This window comes from Thamnophis sirtalis, unplaced genomic scaffold (genome assembly GCF_051295495.1).
Source record: "Thamnophis sirtalis isolate CommonGarterSnake01/CBP01778 unplaced genomic scaffold, rThaSir2_p1.2 scaffold_3, whole genome shotgun sequence".
In the NCBI taxonomy this organism is placed as follows: domain Eukaryota; kingdom Metazoa; phylum Chordata; class Lepidosauria; order Squamata; family Natricidae; genus Thamnophis; species Thamnophis sirtalis.
The window spans coordinates 85,121,966-85,143,708 of NW_028261383.1; the positions used below are offsets into that span (position 1 = coordinate 85,121,966).

The 21,743-nt window shown below is 40.7% G+C and overlaps 1 protein-coding gene across 3 annotated transcripts in view; it reads right to left on the bottom strand.

Moving 5' to 3' along the window:
- SGCD (sarcoglycan delta) overlaps positions 1 to 21,743 on the bottom strand; it is a 468,122-nt gene that overhangs the window by 65,325 nt on the left and 381,054 nt on the right. The gene's annotated exons all lie outside the window — the stretch shown is intronic.

Genomic DNA, 21,743 nt, shown 5'->3' on the forward strand with positions numbered 1-21,743 from the left:
CCTTTTAGAGGGTCATTGAAGCAGTTGGAGGTTTATCTGTGTTATCAGGGTTACCTATAGTCTGGAATTTGTTCCCTAGGCAATCCATTCCTAAATCCCACACCATTCATACAATCCCAAATTGTAAAGCTAGAAGTCTGTAGAGATTCTCAGTCATCCAGGTTATGGTTGTCCCAAAGATGCTTTCCTTGCAGGAGGCAACTGGACTTTCTTGTTTTTTTTCTTTTTAAGTCCCCAGTTTTTGCTCCAAACTTCCATTTTAGCACAAATGGCCTGCAAATGTTAGTGGAACCTTTGGAGGACATCAAACTGTTTTCATTATAGTTGCCATTTAGTATTATCTTGAGAATCTCGGACGACAAACATTTATCCAAATCTTGTATCCGTTGGTAGAGTTCTATGCAATTTCGAGATAATAGGAGCTAGCATAGAACTTTGTAAGACCTGATAATTTAATTACCAGAGACGATTGTAATTTAGTTCAAATTATTTTCAAACTTTGATTTTCTAAAGCCCAATGTTTATTGTTTATTTAATTGCTCCCTCTATATAATTAACACAAATAGCATGTTTTAATAGCATAAAATCAAAATTCCAGTCTCAAAGTTACACTTTTAACCTAGTTAAGTATATTCCATTTTAATACCTACTAAATCCAAATAGAGCTTATTTCCCAGTAAAGGAATAGAAGCTACTTGTTGTGCAAATGTCACAAGTTTAAAAAAAAAATTTCATATTCATATTCAAAAATAAAACATATTGTGCTCAAAAAAGCAAAGTGTTACAATTCCAATTGTTTTTGCATTCACAATCAAATGCTATCTAAGAATCATCATCATGGATACAGCCTTCAGGAATTTTAACTTCAGCTGATCAAATGGAAAAGTTATAGTAACATCTCTAGAATTTTCTGAAGAGTAGGAGAGGAACCAGCTCTAGTAAAGTATGAATACATTCAAAAGAATGTAGACGAATAAAAAGGAATGAAGACTATACTTCGATTGATATCAGAATAAAGCATCTAAAAAGAAAATGTGAAAGTAGAATGAATCAAAGGAAAACAGAAAGTTATTGGGTCAAGCATGTGTGTGTGTGTGAATGTGTGTGTGCGTGCACAAACACATACACAAAGTTAAGCCACCCTGAATGCCACCAAAGACCAAATCTGATTGAAGAACTGAAGATTACATACATATTAAATGCTTTTATTCATAAACATGTGTAGCAAGATGAAACCTTGGGAGAATTGCATCAACCTCATCCTAAGTGGTTGAACTGGAGTTCTATAAATTAAACTTTCTGAAACTGACTCTTAGAATAACTTTACTGTCACTTTGAATGTACTCTAATCGGCATACTTTAAAATGAAATTACATTGCAAACAGCTCTCAAAGGGTCTCCACATCTAATATAAGCATAAATATGACAAGATAAATAAATAATTCAGTAAATATACAGATAAATAAATAAATACACATTTATGCATGCACCCACATATATTTTATGACACGAAGAAACAACACATGTATATATGGACATGGCGAGAGAAACGAATCTTGCAAGTTTACCAGATGGATAGCTTAGGGAACAAAGCTGTTACAGAATCTGGAAGTCCTGCTAGAAATACTTTGAAACCTCCTCCTAGAGGGGAGCAACAAAAACAGAACGTGAAGTGGGCATCTGGGGTCTCTAACGATGCTTTGAGTTCTAAGCACATAGCGCTTATAAGCAGTATCTTGAATGACAGGAAGCGAGCTTCCTATAATCGTCTCAGCTGTCCTTACCACTCTCTGGATGGACTTTCTATCTGAAGCACTGCTGCCACCAAACCAAACAGTGTTGCAGTTTGTTAAAACGATCTCAATCGTGCCTATGTAAAAAGTGGCCATGTTAGAAGATGAAAGATGTGCTCTCCTCTTCTGATGCAGGAAATGGCACGCTTCACTAAGGATGATGTATGGAGAAACCAGTTCAGATTGTTAATTATCAGCACCCACATTAGAGAAACTTTATTTAAGTATCTTAAGAAGGTCAGCATTATTTATATTTGTCAGTGTATAAGGATTTATGAATTTATGGATTTACGAGTCCTTGCTGGTGAAGTTGGACGTCAAGGGTCAAGTGGGCTTGCTGTTAACGTACCTGCCTCCCAACAGCGTTGCAGCAGCCCTCCCCTCGCTCCTCGAGTCAGTAGCTGAGCTGGCAATTGAGTTTCCCAGGCTTATGGTTCTGGGGGATTTCAATTTGCCTTCGCTCGGTGAACACTCTGATGGAGCGCAGGAGTTCATGGCTTCCATGACAGCCATGGGCTTGATCCAAGTAATTCGGGGCCCGACTCACTCGGCGGGTCACATGCTCGACCTCGTATTCCTCTCGGAGCAGTGGAGTTGTGATCTTGGTTTGAGGGGTAGCGAGATCTTACCCCTGTCATGGTCGGACCACTACCTACTGAGGCTTGACTTTCGGAGACCAAACCCCCACTGTAGGGAGGAGGAACCGATTAGGTGGTTCCACCCCAGGCGACTTATGGACCCTTTGGGCTTTCAGACGGAGCTTGGTGTTGTTCCTGATACCCTCGCCCACAGTCTGGCGGAGACTCTGGTTGCTGCTTGGAATTCAGCAGCGGCAGGGGCTCTTAACCGGATTGCGCCTTTACAGCCGATCCGAGGCAGTGGATCCAGGAGGGCTCCTTGGTTTACTGAGGAACTCTGGGAGATGAAGCGCTGAAAGAGACGCCTAGAGCAACGATGGAGATCCAGTAAGTCTGAGTCAGACCGAGCGCTTTTAACATCCAGCATCAGAGCCTATCTTCGGGCAATTAGGATGACCAAAAGAACACACATTGCCTCTCTGATTGCTTCCACTGAGTCGCGCCCAGCCGCCTTGTTCAGGATAACCCGTTCCTCCTAAATAGGAGGGATACGAGCGATCCTTTGCAGGGCAGAGCTGAGGATTACGTCCAATTCCTCGCAGATAAAGTTGCTCGGCTTCGGACGGACCTGGACTCCAATTGCGCAGAGCCAGCCGAGGCACCAGGGGAGAATCTGGAAGGACATCACTGGATTGATTTCCAAGCTGTTACCCCTGAGGACGTGGACAAGGCCATCGGAGCTGTAAGTGCCTCCACATGTGTACTGGACCCGTGCCCCTCCTGGCTGGTTGCTAACAGCAGGGAGGTGACACGGGGCTGGATCCAGGTGGTTGTTACCGCCTCCCTTCGGGAGGGGTTCTTTCCCCCCACTCTAAAGGCGGCAGTGGTGAGACCCCTTCTGAAGAAGCCATCTTTGGATCCAGCCGTTTTAAACAACTATCGTCCAGTCTCCAACCTCCCCTTTGTGGGGAAGGTTGTTGAGAAAGTGGTAGCCTTTCAGCTCCGGCGGTCCTTGGAGGAAACCGATTATCTAGATCCCTTCCAGTCGGGATTTAGGCCTGGCTACAGCATGGAAACCACTTTGGTCGCATTGATCGATGATCTCTGGAGAGCCAGGGATGGAGGTTATGCCTCCGTCCTAGTGCTCCTTGACCTCTCAGCGGCCTTCGATACCATCAACCATGGTATCCTTTTGCGATGACTGCGGGAGGTGGGGGTGGGAGGCACTGTCCTACGGTGGTTCTCCTCTTACCTCTCGGACAGGTCGCAGTCGGTGTTGGTCGGAGAGCAGAGATCGACCCCTAGGCCCCTGAATTATGGGGTGCCGCAGGGTTCGGTCCTGTCCCCCCTCCTGTTTAATATCTACATGAAGCCGCTGGATGAGATCATTCGACGGCACGGGATAAAATACCATCAGTATGCGGATGATACACAGCTGTATCTGTCCGCCTCGTGCCAACTCAGTGAAGCGGTTGACGTGATGTGCCAGTGCCTCGAGGCTGTTAGGGACTGGATGGGGCTTAAGAAGCTTGTACTCAATCCAGATAAGACCGAGTGGCTGGTGTGTTTCCCTCCTACTAATTGGCCAAGTGTTCCATCTCTCAGGCTGGGGGGTCAAACAGTACGCCCCTCAGACAGGGTTCGCAATTTGGGAGTCCTCCTGGACCCACAGCTGACTTTTGAACACCACTTGTCGGCTGTGACCAGGGGGGCATTTGCCCAGGTTTGCCTGGTGCACCAGTTGCGTCCCTACCTGAACCGGGAGGCCCTCACAACAGTCACTCGCGCCCTTGTGACCTCTAGACTGGACTACTGCAACGTGCTCTACATGGGGCAGCCCTTGAAGAGTATTCGGAGACTTCAGCTTGTCCAGAATGCAGCCGCGTGAGCGATCGTGGGTATACCTTGGTTCACCCACGTAACACCTATCCTCCGCGAGCTGCACTGGCTGCCTATTGGTCTCCGGATACGCTTCAAGGCGCTAGCCGTCACTTATAAAGCCCTTCATGGTATTGGACCTGGGTACTTGAGAGACTGTCTGCTGCCAATTACCTCCACTAGACCGATTAGATCCCACAGATTAGGCCTCCTCCGAATTCCATCCGCCGGCTAGTGTTGACTGGCGACCACTCGGAGGAGAGCCTTCTCTGTGGCTGCTCCGACCCTCTGGAACGAACTCCCCGTGGAGATTCGGACCCTCACCACCCTCCAGGCCTTCCACACAGCCCTTAAAACCTGGCTGTTCCGACAGGCCTGGGGCTAAAGAGCTGTTGCCCCCGCCTCAAATGGTATGACTGTTGTGTGTTTTAAATTATGTATTGTTATGCTTTGTTTTTTTTTTTAAATTTTTGTCTGTATTACCCTTCCCTGGTTTGAGTTGTGAGCCGCCCTGAGTCCCCTTCGGGGGGAAAGGGCGGCATATAAATGTAATAAATTGAATTGAAATTGAATGAACTGGAATAGCCATAGCAACAAGTTAGCCAATGGGAACTGTTTGGTGACTGAGACACAGGATTTGCTGTGTGAGCCATGTGAGACAGCTTGGAGCCTGGGCGTGGCTTAGCTTAACTGTTCTGTGCTGTGAGAGTTTGTTTGCCTTTGCTTGAGAGTACTTGCTTCTTCTTCTATCACATTGCAAGAGCTGCATGGGTATTGTATACATGCATCAGGTTTTATATTTTTGTATACAAAGAAGCTTCTTCTATATAATAAATCCTGCTGAATTATTTGCTTGTGTGTTGGCTGGATCACTACAAACTCCAACAGTCTTGTCATGTTATTTTAGACCACTAAAATAAAACCAAACAGAGCGGAACAGTGCAAAGCACTGCACTGGCCCCATAATCATCCTGTCCCCAAGGCCTGGGTTAATAACCAATCTTCAGCAATTTCCTGAATGATGTACAGATATGAACCATACCATTTCCTGGGGAGAGTAGGATCATTCCAAGAATTGCCACAAAATAGGAAGGCTTCCTGGGTCCTGCAGCATGACACTCTTTAGTAGATGGGACTTGGAACACATTTGCCCTGCAGGACCAAAGCGGATGGGCAGAGAGAAGGAGAGATAAGGCTGCAGGGTAAAGGGATTCTTTAACAGCTATGCAGGCCACAAGATATTCAATATAGATTTTATTTTTCTGCTGCATATCTATAAACTACAAAAGAAAACAAGAAAACATTTCATTATTGCTCTTCCATCTTTACTGAGCACAAAGCAAACCCTGTCAGATTGTTAATAAATCAATATCTCTTATTTCTTTTGCTATTAGAAACATTTCTCACTATATTTCGAACAAGGGGGAAAGTAACCTTATGGTTTGGTTTAAAGTACTGCTTTCAACTAAGCAATTGATTTTGTGGTTCACAATCCTATGTTCTCAGTAAAATATAGAAAGCAATAGCAACAAACCTGTGTATTTTATCCTTATTCTAAATGGCAATAAAGTATTCTTTTATTATTGACAAAATAACTTTTATTACAATCCCACTATACTAAATCTTTCTTTTAATGCTACATTATATATCAGCAACAAATGTTCATAAATACTTTGAGTGGAAAATCCATAAAGCTATTTCACCTTTATTTTAAGTTTCATTTAATGCTTCTCCAAAATGATTTCATCAATGATGAGTCCATCTGCTGGCTTTCTGCCCAACAGCCTAATTCTGTGCACTCAATCAAGAATTTATAAAGCATGTGACACTATCTGTCTAAAAGGTTTTGAGTTACTGTAATTATTTGGCTAATGCTTTTTTTTTCTTCCCCTCATCCTATATCGGTGTGCAATGGGAAAACCAATTTGCAAAACAAACAAAAATCCCCCCCAGCCCATTCTCATATAAACTCAGTTACTATAGTTACAGTGAGCAAATTGCTTTTGTGAAAGGGATAATAAACACACAGACACATGTTATGTGAAGAGGAAACCCCTCTTAATGCTACTAAATAACATAACTATTGCACAACTTTGTGTCCGGTTGTGAGGTAGACCAGATAAGAAGCACACCTAGCTCTATCTTTATTGTCAAGCCACATTTACAGAAACTTGTAAGACTGAAAGTAAATGTCCCCCCAGCCCCCCATTGTCCAGTAACCAGGAAGAGTCCTAGTTTGCCATTCTCTTCTTCTTTCTGCAGGCTCAGCTGTCTCTTACTCGTTGCTTGATCTGTGGCTCTTCCTCCTGTCTCCCAAGGTCATTCTCACATTACATCTGGACCTGCCATTTCACTTATAAAAGCTGATTTGCAAATGTCAGGTCTATGTTTCTTTTGAAGAAGCTCATTGGTGGCATACAGATTTAACCTGTCTTTTATCTTTGCAGCATGTTTTTTTTTCCTCCTGGTTGCAATATTTGCTGTTAAATATTCAGAAGGGAAAGAAATATCTATGGGGATATCTACCCTAAGGTTTTGCACTATATCTCTGGGGAGTATATTTAGAAATCTTTCCTGAGGCTGCCTCCATCTCACTGACTTTTTCATGAAGCCACCTCACCATATGCCATCTTGGAATGAAATAAATTCATCATTAAAGAAAAACATTTTTTGAAAAAGTTTAAAACCCTAATTCAATCCACCTCATTAAGAACCTCTACATCACTGATCCTATTTTTTTCTGGTTTTACCATACACATAATGCAAATGTTCCATTCCCACTGTGCTTAACTTTTATGTTTCTTCTGATGTACCCAAATATCAATTTCCTGTAACAAAGTGGACAAAGTATCATCATGCAGTCATTTTTAATTCCTTTGGAAAACATTCATTCCTTGGAACAGATAGCATATCAATCTATTACCCTTCTACCAACACTGTCACATTTTAAAATTTCTTCTCCCATTTCCCTAGTGTTAGTAACATTCTACCAAGAAGCACATGTTAAGCAACTTGAACTAATTTTCCCCACTTCCTATCATTCACTATGTTGGCTGCTGTGTTATTTATATTTGTTGTTTTTTATTGCTTTAATATTTTTGGAATTGTAAGCTGCCTGGAATCATTGATTGAGATGGAGAGCTATAGAAATTGAGTAAATAATTTCAACTCCATTTCCTTCAACTATTAGACTTCAATACATTAATATGCAGATCTATTACATCATATAAATAAATGATTCACATTGTCAATCCCTTGATTTGTCCTTAATGCAACAGAACCCATAATTAACATAACTGTAACATCATCACAAGTATTTCTTACAATTTTTCCTTACACATTAAAAAAATTAAGTAACCAAGAAAATGCCAAATATCCTTGACTTATTACCTATTGTGTTTTTAATGCTACAGGCACTGCCTATTCCAGCAATATTTTTTTCCTAAAACCAAATGCACAAAACTGGCTGTCCTATAATCACAATCTCTATAACCACCTGTTACATAGAATTTAAATAAATCATTTTTCCTCAGATACAGTACATAACCAAAAGCTCCCCACAAGAAGGCACAGCTTACCAGTACATTGAGAACATTTACTTGAGAAACAAGCCCAAAGTGCAAGTGCTTCAAATTTCCAAAAATTATTTCTTCCTTTTCAATGAATAATTGCTAGCAGTAAAATTTTCTTTTAAAAAAAATGTTTTTAGAAAAACAAACATGAGACTTTTTGTGTTCACTTTCTTTGAGAAAATTCACAGCAGTACAATAAGGATAACATAGAAAAGCCTAAAGACAAAAACAGGTATTACAAATTATGGATCCTTGTAGTTTGCAACTGTTGCATCATCCATGTAGTCAATTCAGGTGCATGGCGACTGGTTCACAATTATGACCACCGCAGTATTGTTGTTTGTTGTTGTTTATTAGTTTTGTATGCCGCCCACTCCCGAAGGACTCCGGGTGGCTCACAATAAAATAGGGAAAGGGGAATAAATAAGACAATACAAAAAATTAAAAATGCACAACATTCATAATTGAAACGGGGCTGGATATCTCAACAGCCCCCAGCCTGTCGGAACAGCCAGGACTTGGTAGCTTTATGGAAGGCCGGGAGGGTGGTAAAGGTCCGGATCTCCACGGGGAGCTCATTCCAGAGGGCCGGAGCAGCAACAGAGAAGGCTCTCCCCCGGGGGGTTGCCAGCCGACATTGGCTGGCAGATGGAACCCAGAGAAGGCCAAGCCTGTGCGATCGAATCAGTCTTTGGGAGGTAATTGGCAGGAGGCGTGGTGGCGCAGTGGTTAGGGTGCAGTACTGCAGGCCACTTCAGCTGACTGCTATCTGCAGTTCAGCGGTTCTAATCTCACCGGCTCAAGGTTGAATCAGCCTTCCATCCTTCCGAGGTGGGTAAAATGAGGACCCAGATTGTTGTTGGGGGCAATATGCTGACTCTGTAAACCGCTTAGAGAGGGCTGAAAGCCCTATGAAGCGGTATATAAGTCTAACTGCTATCGCTATTGCTATTGCTATCTCAGGTACCCAGGTCCGATGCCATGCAGGGCTTTATAAGTAACGACTAGCACCTTGAAGCGTGTCCAGAGACCAATGGGCAGCCAGTGCAGCTCGCGGAGGATAGGTGTAACGTGGGTGTACCTGAGTGCACCCACAATCGCTCGTGCGGCTGCATTCTGGACTAGCTGAAGTCTTTGAATACTTTTCAAGGGCTGCCCCATGTAGAGCGCGTTACAGTAATCCAGTCTTGAGGTAACGAGGGTGTGAGTGACTATCTGAAGTGCCTCCCGGTCCAGGTAGGGTCGCAGTATTTGTGTGGTCATGTGATCATCATTTGTGACTGTCACTGCCAGTTTCTGAAAATCAGAGTCTGCAGACACAAAATCTAGTTACTTAAGGTTCTTGTTGGAACTAGAAATAGTACCTCTCCAAATAGGTACTTCTTCTGCAGATGGAAGTAGGTAAGAGTAATTATTATGGAGATGGAAGTAGATGAGAGTAAGAAAAAACACACAATTTGGGGGTTTCAATGTGGATAGTTCCTCAGGCCCTGATTTAATATATATTTAACATCCTTTTAAAAATGAAAATAGCTAACAAAATTTTATTTTATATTTTTCTTTTATTTACAAGAATAGCATAATAACAGAGTTGGAATGGACTTTGGAGGTCTTCTAGTCCAACCCCCTGCTCAGACAGGAAACCATATACCAGTGTTGGGGAACCTTTTCGGCATCAAGTGCCGAAATGGGAACCAGCATGCGTGGGCAGGGAGCATCAGAAACCAGAAGAGCAGCTCCCCAGCACGCATGCACATGCTGGAAAGCTGAGCTTCTGGTCTTCCGATTTCTGGTGTGCATTCATGCACGAAGACCAGCTGGTCGGTGCATATGTGCACGCTGGAACCCAGAAAAGCAATGGGCAATGGCTGGCATGCCCAGAGAGATGGCTCTGTGTGCCACTTCAAGTATGTGGTGCCATAGGTTTGCCATCACAGCCCTATACTATTTCACACAAATGGTTGTCCAATCCCTTCTTAAAAACCTCCAGTAATGGGGCACTCTAGATACAAGTCAGTCCACTAATTGATTGTTTTAAATGTAAAGAAATTTCTCTTTAGTACTGGGTTGGTCAGGTGGTCACCTTCAGGTGCTTTGGAGAATAAGTGTACCCTCTCTTCTTTGTGGCAACCCCTTAGATATTAGAGCTCTGCTATTATGTCACACCTAGTCCTTTTCATTAAATTAAACTTATCCAATATCAGCAACCATTTTTTATATGTCTTAGCCTGCAGTCCCCTAATCATATTTGTTCTTCTTCTCTGTACTCTCTCTAGGATCTCAACATATTTTTTATGTCATGGTGACCAAAACTGGATGCAATAGTGTTTTACCGAGGTATTATAAAGTGATATTAACATCTCACATGATTCCTCTGTTAATGGAGCCTAGTGCATTGGGTTTTTTGATAGTCACAGAAGACTGCTTGTTCATATTTAAGTGATTGTCTATTAGGACTCTAAAATCCCCCTGGCAGTTATGTGTTGCTCAATGAGAAGAATGATCCCGAGTCTTACCACGGATACATAAGCAATTTTAGAAAATGATAGCTACTATTTTGAAGGTTGCCGCCTTGCTAAAAACAATTTAAAGGAAAGGTGGGTTGACCATGGCATCAGCTGTTTGACTTCTGCTAAGTGGGTATTTTATGACTGCCCAAAGCAACCATGACAACAGGCATCTGCTCTTTGTGATTTGATAAAACCTGGCAGCATCCAGATGTATCACTTTACAACTTTCAAAATGACAGGAATTATAATCTGACATATCAAGAGAAGCCTGCAAAATTGAATTTAACAGTGAAAAACTAAGCAGTTTTCATTGCAACAGAGTGATGGAGAGCAGCTATTGGACTGGACTAATTTTATTTGGATAGAAATTAGCTGGGAGGCTTATAGTGAAAAGTAATTTGGAAGTTTGTTTTGATCAAAGGAATATAAATCAAAAGTGGTGTTAGCAGAGGCTACTTTTAACATTCTGTATGTTCGTTATTGGATTGCCTATTCAATTACTGCTAGAACATTGACTGTCCTTCATTTGTTGAGATACATTTGTCAGAAAACTAATAATATTGAAGCAAGTCAGGGCAAGGATCACTGTCTCCGTTGCAATATTAGCAAGCTACAGAGCAGACAGGTTATGATTATGAATACCATTTACTTATTATTGTAAATCTATATGTGGAAGTGCTTGTGAAGTGGCAAAGAGATAAAGGCTCCCTGTTTTTGAAGTTGCTTTGGACTTTTTTTTTTCACACTCTGTCCTGCTTTTGGTGCCTGAGGACAAATTTATTCATTCAGCTACTGCTTGTCCTACTGTGGTACTGATTAAATGAGAAACAAGGACTGAAGACAAAGCAGAGTCTTTGGAATTAATGTCAAAACCTCTCCCTAACCACCCTCCTTAGTAAGTTTAAAAACATTATTTGCAATTATGCAGTCAATTCTTACAAATATCTGCTTTTGAATTGATTCAGATGCATTTAGTTATGTGTTAAACTCAATGAAATCAATGGGAATTAAGTTAATGATTTTACTTAGACTGGATGCAGTCCTTTTAATTCCATCATCATTGGAAGGTTGCAATTCAACAAAGCTACCAGCTAAATTAATTTTAAGGGTATATGTTGCCCCATGAGAAGTTCCACCCAGTGCACTGAGCAATGGGGATACTTCATTACGTCTGATCTATTTTGAAGATTTTTTTTGCAATGTTTACTTTTATGAAAAAAAAATCTCAAAAAACTAAACTACCAGAATATTGGACAATCACTGTTCTTCAAAGTACACAGAAATAAATGTGGACTCTATGTCATTGCCTGGGGGACACCTGAGTGTAGGATTCCTACACTCTTTAGGGAGGCTTCTTCCTTGTCCCCTTCCTTTCCCCATAAATGTGGAAACTGACAAGAAAAAATGCTACAAAATTAGGTGCAGCTGTGGGTAATTCTTATTACATCCTCTTCTAGTTTAGTGACTGAAGTCTGTTCCCATGACTTTATTGTTAAGTGAAACGGTTAAGTGAATATGTGACACAGAAAGAGAGAGAGAGAGAGGATTGTTGGGAAGATCACTGATGGCTGCCATCTCAGATGAAGTTCTCTGATTCAATGACCTATGTCCAACCCATTCCCCTCCCCTCATTTTTTGTCCCCCATTGCTTACATAAGCTTTCTCCTCCTGGGTTACTGTTCTTCATAGTGTAGCCTTCCCATAAAAAGTACTAACTGCAAGTTAACAACCTCACCTCTATGAGCTTAATTAGTTGATTAGAACTCTTCAATCTATTTGCATGGCTTCCTGAAATTGACTGGGCCTTAATCAGTTTCACACTGATTGCTTTTGTTGTCAGGTGCACAAAATCGGGTTGTAAATGCATATACTAGTGGTAGAATGCATTTTTAAAATTATTTATCAATGTTGTATTTGCAAATAGCTGTTAACCAAGGTAGTTGTTAAATGAGGAGTGATTGTATAGATAAAGCATAATTTGCTGGAGGACTACCAATTTATCATGGTCCTTTCTCTAGGAGCTACAGCATCTTCTGACACACTTCTTTACAAAGAAAATGGGTAAGAGTAGTAAAAAGAAGCATTATTAAGAGGTAAGGGACACAAAAACAACCTGTTTATGACAGTCAGAGGATTTTATAGTTATTATATCTGTGGATTTTTAAAAGAAAATTGGACTCTGCTGTTTCTTGTTGGTAGCATACATAGTCCTGAAATTCTGTCCAATTCCATATTTGAAGATGATCTTGGAAGTTATCCTGCACTATGGGATAATAAAATAACATTCAACATTTGGCTTAGTTGAGACATTCCATTTCTACAGTGTTATCCAAAACAATTGTGTTCAGAAATGTACCACCTTCAAACAATGTACTAATCCACCTTGTACCCATCTTGCACTTTTCTGTTTGTTTGTTTGCAGGGCAGAGATTGGGATTACAGAAGGGATTACAAAATTGTGGCTATGTTTCTTTTTTTTTGCAGATGGATTTTCACAACTGAGATGAAGAGAAATGTAAATAGCATAAGCATACAAAACAAGCATTCTTTAGGCACAGCTTTGTAGTTCAAACAGATTCGTAGGAAACCAAATATGTACATAATAGTTTCTAGTTTTCTTGATCTTGAACAATAAAATTTACATAAAATCCTGACTATACTTTTATGAAAATAACAAATGCACAGGGTAGTTATTAGTTCCTTGATGTACATGATAAATATTCATGGAGATGTGTTGCTCCCTCCTCCCCTTTCTCCCACCTAAGTACGTATTACAAAACCTGGGTGAGAATGCCTGGGATGCAAAGCCCTGAGACAATAAGGAAGATTTTATACAAAGATGGAATTACTAAATCATCGCATTCACCTCCCAAACTAAGCCAAAAAGCATCCCAGGAGCAAGGCAGATTATTTCTTCTTCACCTTCTAGAAAGAATGCCAGCTCCTAGAGATGCAAGGCTGCACAAAGAAGCAGCTTTTGGAAACCAGGGGAAAGAATGCTATTAGCTTAAAGCTCTCTGCTTTAATTCTATGAACATTTACCAGGAAATAATCCCTACACGGAATTATATTACATATGACACACTCTGGTCATTATATTTTTAAATAAATCCTGTAAGTATCTTGATGAAGACATTTTACAAATAAGAATGGTAAGGTTAACTGTCTGCACAAATTCTCAGTTGACGTGTCTGCAGTTCTTCTTGTGCTTAACTATCACATTTTGAAAAATATCAAATACGAGTTTTTACCCAACTTGTCAGGATGGGGGAGAGTTGCCATCTCTTTGCGGAATCTTCAGCCCTCCTGCTGATTTAATCAGGCAGGGGGATGCTGAGCTCACAGTTGCAAGAGATAATTAGGCTTTCCTTGTTGGAGGAGTTTTTCCCTTTGCCTAAAGGAGGAGGCAGTGAAAACTTTATTAAGTAAACCTTCCCTTGATGTGAAAGAGTTGGGAAATTACTGGCTGTTTTAAATGTATTGGGTGGGGGCATTGCCCTATGGAAGCTGTTGAGTATCTGAACCCAATTTAATTAAGCTGTTAGGTAGGGTATGGCATTGTGGCTGCTTCGTGGATTTTCTGTGATGAGAACTGGATGTAAGGAAAGGGGACATAGCCATTTTAGTACTCTTGAATCCTTCATCAGCTTCACTTTCTGTATGAAACTGTTGGAAGTAAACAATATAAACTCCAGAGACAGGTTCTATCAGTATGCTGCTGAGACCTGGATCTACCGATCCTTGCTATTGAATGTCATGAAAGTACTTATCATATTTTTTGGACTATAAGAGGCACCGGTGTATAAGATGCACCAAGATTTAGAAGAGGTAAGTAAGAAAAAAAGTGTTCGCCTTCCCTCAGCCCCAGTGGTGGGTTCCGGATCCCGTTCCAACCGGTTTACTAGCTAGTTGGTATTTCCAAAAATCTGTTTACTGGTCTTTATGTCCACTACTCATTTTTTTTGGTTGAAATCTGCCTTGAGTTGCCTAATATTTACCTTCATGTGGACAGAAAGGTAGAATGTAAATGAAATTTTAATTATAAAATAAATCAGAATTATGCACAAGTGTATTTTAATTTTATTATTTTACTATATTGTGTACTGCTTGATTGATCTCAAATTAACAAATTTTACTCTATATATTGGTCAGCTAATTTAGTTTAATTTAATTTAAATGATTCTATGGCTGCCCATCTCACAACAGCGGCTCTGGGTGATGTATACAAATTAAAACAACTGCACCATAAAATCCATGATGCTGCGGGATTCATGCTGGGATGAACCTCTGAGCTCAGTTCTTGTGTGGACCCAATGGACCTCAGAAACTCTCTCCAGAACTTGGCTGTGAACTGGACTCCGTGGTCTGAAATGATCCTCTTGGACACCCCGTGCAGGTGATAAATGTGTTTCACAAACATTTTCGCTAATTTATTTGCAGACGGCAACCCTGAGCAAGTGATAAAGCGTGCCTGCTTGGAAACCAAATCAATAACTGTCCAGATTACTCTATTCCACTGCTGTCTGGGAGTTCGATAATGAAGTTCATTGCGATCTCTTCCCATGGTTGGTTAGGGCTGGCCACTCGTTGTAGCAGTCCAGGGGGCTTTTCTGGCAGTGTTTTCATCGTTGCGCAAGTAGCACAGCTTTTTACATAATCTTCCACCTCCGATTTCATCTTTGGCCACCAAAATTGATGCCTGGTAAGGTGGAGTGTTTTTAGGAATCCAAAGTGGCCTCCTAGTTCCTCCTCATGGCTATGCTGTAGAACTCCCAGCCTCAATCCCACAGGGATGTACAGTTTGGACCTCTTCCAGGCTAATCCATCTTTCATCATTAGGATATCCTCCTTATTGTTGAGCCACGGGTCTGCTGGGAGCACTATTTCATCGATGTCATCAGTTTATCCTGGCTTCGGTTGGTCACTTGGAGTAAGAAAGGATGGGGTGAATAACTACTCCCTTCTTACTGTCATACTGTGGTTTTCTTGACAAAACATCTGCCAACAAGTTTTTTGGTACTTGTTGGATACCTAGGGGTTTTGTCTCTGCTGCAGGTGCTGCAGGTTCTGGGGTCTTAGGTTCAATTGTCTCTGGGTGGGCCTTTGGCTCCACCGGTAGTAGCGGCCCAAATGTGGCCATCAATTTTCTACTGCCGTCTTCACACTTTATCGTAGGTGTCCACTTGTCAAGTCATTAGCGTGGCCGCCCCCCCCCCAATTAGCATTCCATCTACCAGCTCAACCTGAATGGGACAGGCTAGAAGTCTTGTGCATATGCCTAGTTGCTTTACAATTGACATGCTGATTAAGCATTGAGTGCAGCCAGTGTCCACAACTCCTTCAGCTTCCCCTTCCACCCCCATTTCGGGTACTTGGAGCTTGGCTTGGAAAGCGATGGGACAGATGGGTACACTCACCATCGTGTTGTCTACACTATTCTCTACCTTCGAAGTTTCACAATTGGGTGGACTCTTCATCAACTTAGGTTGGGATCAGTTTTCAGAGGTTGTTGACTCAGATGACTCTTTTCTGGTGGCACCTGGGGTCTTCTCTTTACCGTCCTGACGAATGGTGCACACGTTTGCGATATTGGGGCTGGAGCCAGGCACTCTGGCGCTCCATGGCCAAGTTGACAGCAATGGTGGCATTTTATTGCCCTCCCGAGGGACGGAACCCAGTTGCATCTCTAAATTTAGGAACTGCCTCATCATTGTTCCGCTAACACTTTCTAAACTAAGAGTTCTGATACATTTAGCATGACTGCATTGCCAGTAAGAAGATTTGATCTGGTTAATGCCTGGCTAAACATAGTATAGGAATATGATGACTATCCTTCGATACCTTCCAGTTTTCCCTTTTGACTTGTATTTTTATCATTGATTTGAAAGAAACCAATTTCCACCTCACTCCAGAAAAACAAAATCTGTTCAGATGAAGTTTGAAATGTTTATGTATAATTAAACTGGCAGACTATTTTATGTATGTCCAAATGCCCAATAAACACACCCACACGCCCACGCACAATCTAATCCAATGTTTTTGTATAAAACATGAGATTTATATTTTATAAGAATTCAAATAATGTATTTTTAAATCTACAAGCTGCTTACTAATTAACAGGGAAATGTTTTCAATTTTCATGTTTGGCACCAACAGATATTTCCTGCTTTTGACATTCAAATCTCTAGCTACTGGACCTCAAAATTCCTTTGTTTTCTATGTAAAATATCAGCATCTACTCTCATCCTATAAACTTGTGTCTCATGATGACTGATATATGTATGGATCAGTGGTGGATTCCTTATGGTTCGGCCTGGTTCGGCTGGTAGTGGCGGCCTGGGTTGCTGGAACCGGCAACAACCTAGACCTGTCACACCCCTGAACCGGTTCCCTGTGCAGTGCCATTGCCGCCACCATCTTGATTTTCAGTTCTACACATGCGCAGAACAATTTTAATTGCACTGTGCACATGCACGAAGAGTGCATATGAGCGAACCGGCAGTAGTGCCTGCTGGAACCCACTCCTGGTATGGATTCTCAAGTATGGATTGATAGTGAACAAAAAGTTTCACTGCTAACATATGACATATTTATAACATTTCAGCTAAGTTTAACAATCCTCTTTACACAGTGCATAATAGTCTTCTCTTAATCCATAAAACAGAACACTAGTCATCTCAGAGATAAGGATGGGCATGATAATTTCAATAAATGTTGCTATTATTAGCGGTCTAACGGTACAATATTAGAGTCTCAGATAAGTGCTGAAAATTGTTTTTATTCCAAGCCAGCCGGAAATATCTAAAAATTGACCACATTCCTTTGATTCCCACTAGTGTTTTGTCTTTTTAGTGAGTGTAATTATTTTTAATCATCATTCATTAAATTTATTAGTTGGTAGCACTATACAAGCTATACAAAGCCACATTTGTATTTCCATCTCCTTATTATGTAGGCGTAGGTCTTGTTATAATGCATCCAGTAGGTGGTGTGATATTTTGGAAGGCTAGAATATAAAAAAAATGTATTGTTTCTGTAACATCTTTGAGTACAGTTTATACCTCTTCGACCCATCCTGGACTTGACCACTATTGCTCAACATGAATTATACACATGATATTTTGTAAGGAGTCCTCTTCCAATGATAGGAAACTATATTTTTCCTTTCATTTGAGTTTACCAGAATCTTAAAAGTGTGAGAGCTATATGTTCACTTCTTTTGCAGGAATTATTAGGAAGTGGATTCCTCCTATGAGATAAAATGAGATATTCCCCTTTGGCAATCAAACTCATTACAGACTGCAAGTATCCAATTGTGTATGTTCTTGAAATATCCCATTGTTTCCTTGACAGGGAAAAAACAGATGCACCTAGCTTTTGGGGAGGAAAACAAGAAAACAAAAAATCTGCTTCTGCCTTCCAGCACCAGCACATGGCTCGTCAATGTTGCACCCATCACTAGTCAGCTAAGAAACAGATGGATCCCAGTCTCCCGCAGCCTTACCAATCAGCGGGCTGGCCCACCAGAAACGGTGCTATTGCTACCTCCTCTGTGTCTGCTGTCTCTGCCAGAGAACGCTGGAGCCTTTGCCAGCATTCCCTGCCTATCGCCACTGCTCACCATTGCCGCCGTTCACCACCTATTGGTGGTTGGACTGGCTTCTGGAATAACGCCGATCAGTTGTTCCAGGCAGTGGGGATCGGCACTGCCTATCTTTGCCTGTTGCCGCCACCGCTTATTGCTGCTGCTCGCTGCTGCTCCCTATTGCAACCACTCATCACCTATCACTGTTGCCTATCGCTACTGCTTGCAACCCTCCACCGTTGCCTATTGCTGCTGTTCACCGCTGCCGAACAGCGGTGGTGCCAACAGGCAATGGCGGCAACCCCTGTTGCCTAGAACAGTTGATCAGCGGTATTATGGGATCTAACCACTGATAGGCAGGGGCGGTGACTGGCGGTGGCAGTAACAGGCGGTGGTGGCAATAAGCAATATTAGGTCCATAAGATACACAGACATTTCCACCCACTTTTTTGGGGTAGGGTGGGGGAAGTGGGTCATATAGTACAAAAAATATAGTACTACAAGTTCACTTCCACAACACTAGTATTTTAGTAGTCCTTTTGGCCTGGAGCATACTATTTTGGCAATGGCCTGTCCATAACTTGAATCACAACAGTTTGGATATTGTGTACCTCTTTAAAATATCAGTATCCCGTTTTTCTTTCCACCAACAAACAAATAATTCAGGATCAATGGATCAGAAAGTAATTGATGAAACAAATAAATTTCAGCCTCACTGCACTAGTTCTAGATAAAGTCCAGCTGTTCAAAGTGAGATTTGCTTAGTATAGAACTGAAAAGGCGAGATGATGTTTGGTAAAAAGCAGCACCTGAATTCTTCAATTAGGGGATTTATTATGCCAGATTGGACAAACATCACAATAATCAAACTTCATGCTTTCTCAATTTTCATATTTATTCTTCTCACTAGGGTTCCAATATCATTATGTTTGAAATCAGTGACTACATGTCAATTATTGTTTTTGTTGTTCTATACGCTAATTTGATTGTGGTTTATTTTCTTAAAAAAACTCATTCTAATTTAAATTATTTTATCTTTCATTAAAATATTTTTATGCAGTGATAATAATTTGATTCTGCTAGTGAGTGACTAAGTGGCATGTAGAGGGCATATCTAAAACTAATCTGTAGTATAAAAATAACTAATTAACAGAACAAACTTTATGATTACTCTTTATTTATAAGTGCTGCAATATTCAATTTTCATTAAATAAATAAGTAATTAATGAACATCAAAACTAATTTTGAATATTTTCTTATTAAAATATAATAGCTACAACTGTTGTTGCTCCATATGATCAGTAAAATAAACAAATCAATGTTTCTTTTTTGGATAATCCTAAAACAACATCACCAACAAAATGATTTACAAGTATAATTAAGTGTTTCATGTTTCATTGACCACTAATAACTCTGAATTCCATTTGCACACTTGCTCAGGAATACTTGCAAAGAATGCTGAAATTTTTTCTATAATTTATTGCACCCTTAACCAATGGGTCAAAAAACACCGGGACAATATCTATACTCTTAAACAGCACGATGCTCAGCCGAGTGTTGCACAGGCGCCGTACGCTCCATGCACTTGTGCGGAAACCCTGAACACCTCAAATACTGGTAAGGAGCACAGGCAAGCGGGTGGGCCCTCTGGAGCACCATACTGTTCTAACTTTCAGATGTTTTAAACATTGTTTTTCGCTTCTTGCTTGGTTTTAATGCTGGAAAAGATGTGGAGAATTCAAATTTTTTAAAAAGAGAGACAATCTTATTTTATTACTTGAAGGCCTTGAACTGCTTTAAAAATTTCAAATCAAGCTTTGAACCAGTACAAAGAAAATGAAATCATTATCATTAGCTAGATTGAAAATAGATTATGTACCCCATCGTTGCTGCTCTAACCTCTCCAAAACAACTTTTCTGCCAGATTATTTATTTATTTATTTATTTGTTTGTTTGTAATAAGGACATGCGAGGGAATAACAAGAGTATCTGAAGATTGTTCATGCAGAAAAGAGGTAGTAAAGGAACCTGGACTTTGCCAATGCTGAACCTATTGGTAGACATACCCCAATCTAAACTAATTAGATTACAATCAATGTAAGAAATAAGTATAACACATATCAAGGGGGTCATTAAACCTGTTATAAACTCAGCTTTGATGTCATTTCCTCATTTTCCTTTGATGTCTTTTTTAAGAGAGAAAAAGAAAAGCTGAGGACATTTTGCTGCAAACATAAGTACCTCACCGAAACTATACAAATAAGTTTTTAAAAAATCTGATTTATTGGCTTTTTTGAAGTTCATAAAATATAAATCTTTTTAATAATAAATATACATCTATACAAAACTCTCAGAAAAGATACTGAAAATAATAATTGCTCCTTTGGAGCTAATTATTGCTTTATGGGGCATGACTGAAACCAGCTGATGCAAATGTTGTTAAAATCTTTATCAAAAGTAGAATAAACAAGTATCTGTTGATGTCAATTTGTATTATTTCACCAGAGATTCTAGAAGTTTCAAAATTATGCATAGTTGAGCTGCTTTGTGAAAGGTATTTGACAGCCTAAAAACGTGATTGCTAATAATTGCATCATAAACATTAGGGGAAGAATACTGAAAATATTATTTTGTGAGTGGAAAGTGAAAGTGGGATTGAATGGAAGTGGAATTCTGCAGCTGATTTCATACCCTTAAAGATTGGTATTGGTATTGGTATTTTATTATTTGTATGCTGCCCTTCTCCGGGAGGACTCAGGGCGGCAAACAATTCAAAGGGAAAAAAAGGGGGAACATAAAAGACAAAATACAAATAATAAAAGTAGGCAACAGTCGCACAACCATACATGTCGAGAGGGGAGGGAACTCATCACCCCCAGGCCTGCCGACAAAGCCAGGTTTTGACGGCTTTTCGGAAGGCCTGGAGAGAGGTGAGGGTCCGAATCCCTGCGGGGAGTTCATTCCAGAGGGCCGGAGCTGCCACAGAGAAGGCCCTCCCCCGGGTAATAGCCAGGTGGCATTGGCTGGTAGATGGCACCTGGAGGAGGCCAACCCTGTGAGATCTAATGGGTCTGTGGGAGGTAATTGGCAGCAGGCGGTCTCTCAAGTACCCAGATCCAATACCATGAAGGGCTTTATAAGTTACGACTAGCACCTTGAAGCGTATCCGGAGACTGATCGGTAACCAGTGCAGCTCGCGGAGGATAGGTGTAACGTGTAACACAATCGCTCGTGCGGCTGCGTTCTGGACGAGTTGAAGTCTCCGAATACTCTTCAAGGGCTGCCCCATGTAGAGCGCAGATCCTCCATAAGGCTTCCAATTCTCCAGAGTGGATTTTAAGGGTGTGCAGAGAGACATAGATAAAAAGAAAAACAATGGACATTCCATTTCACAACCAGACATCTGCTTATATAAAACAAAATTCTATTTTATTTCTATTTTATTACCTAATGGCAACAGTTGTTGTTATTTTCTTACTGTCTAAGTAAAAAAGTATTATGGTTTGGGAATCACGAATGGAAATGGACTTATCATAAGACTCTAAATAATAATAAAACAGCCTGCAGGGGCTTAACTACCATTTTGCCCCAAGGTCTAGCAGTACAGCTGAATTATTTTAAGTGATTTAAACAGTCTTAGCTGTGTACCTGGATGAAATAAATTGCAGGATTCTAAAGTGATATACATGCTGGCAAAACCAAATAGCTTTAATGCAGAATGTTAGATTGGAATGTGCAACATTGCTACTTCCATTACTGAAGACAGAATGCCATTTCATTTTTAAGCTTTAAGGCATAAAAACCATTTAGAAATGGGTTTAGATGTA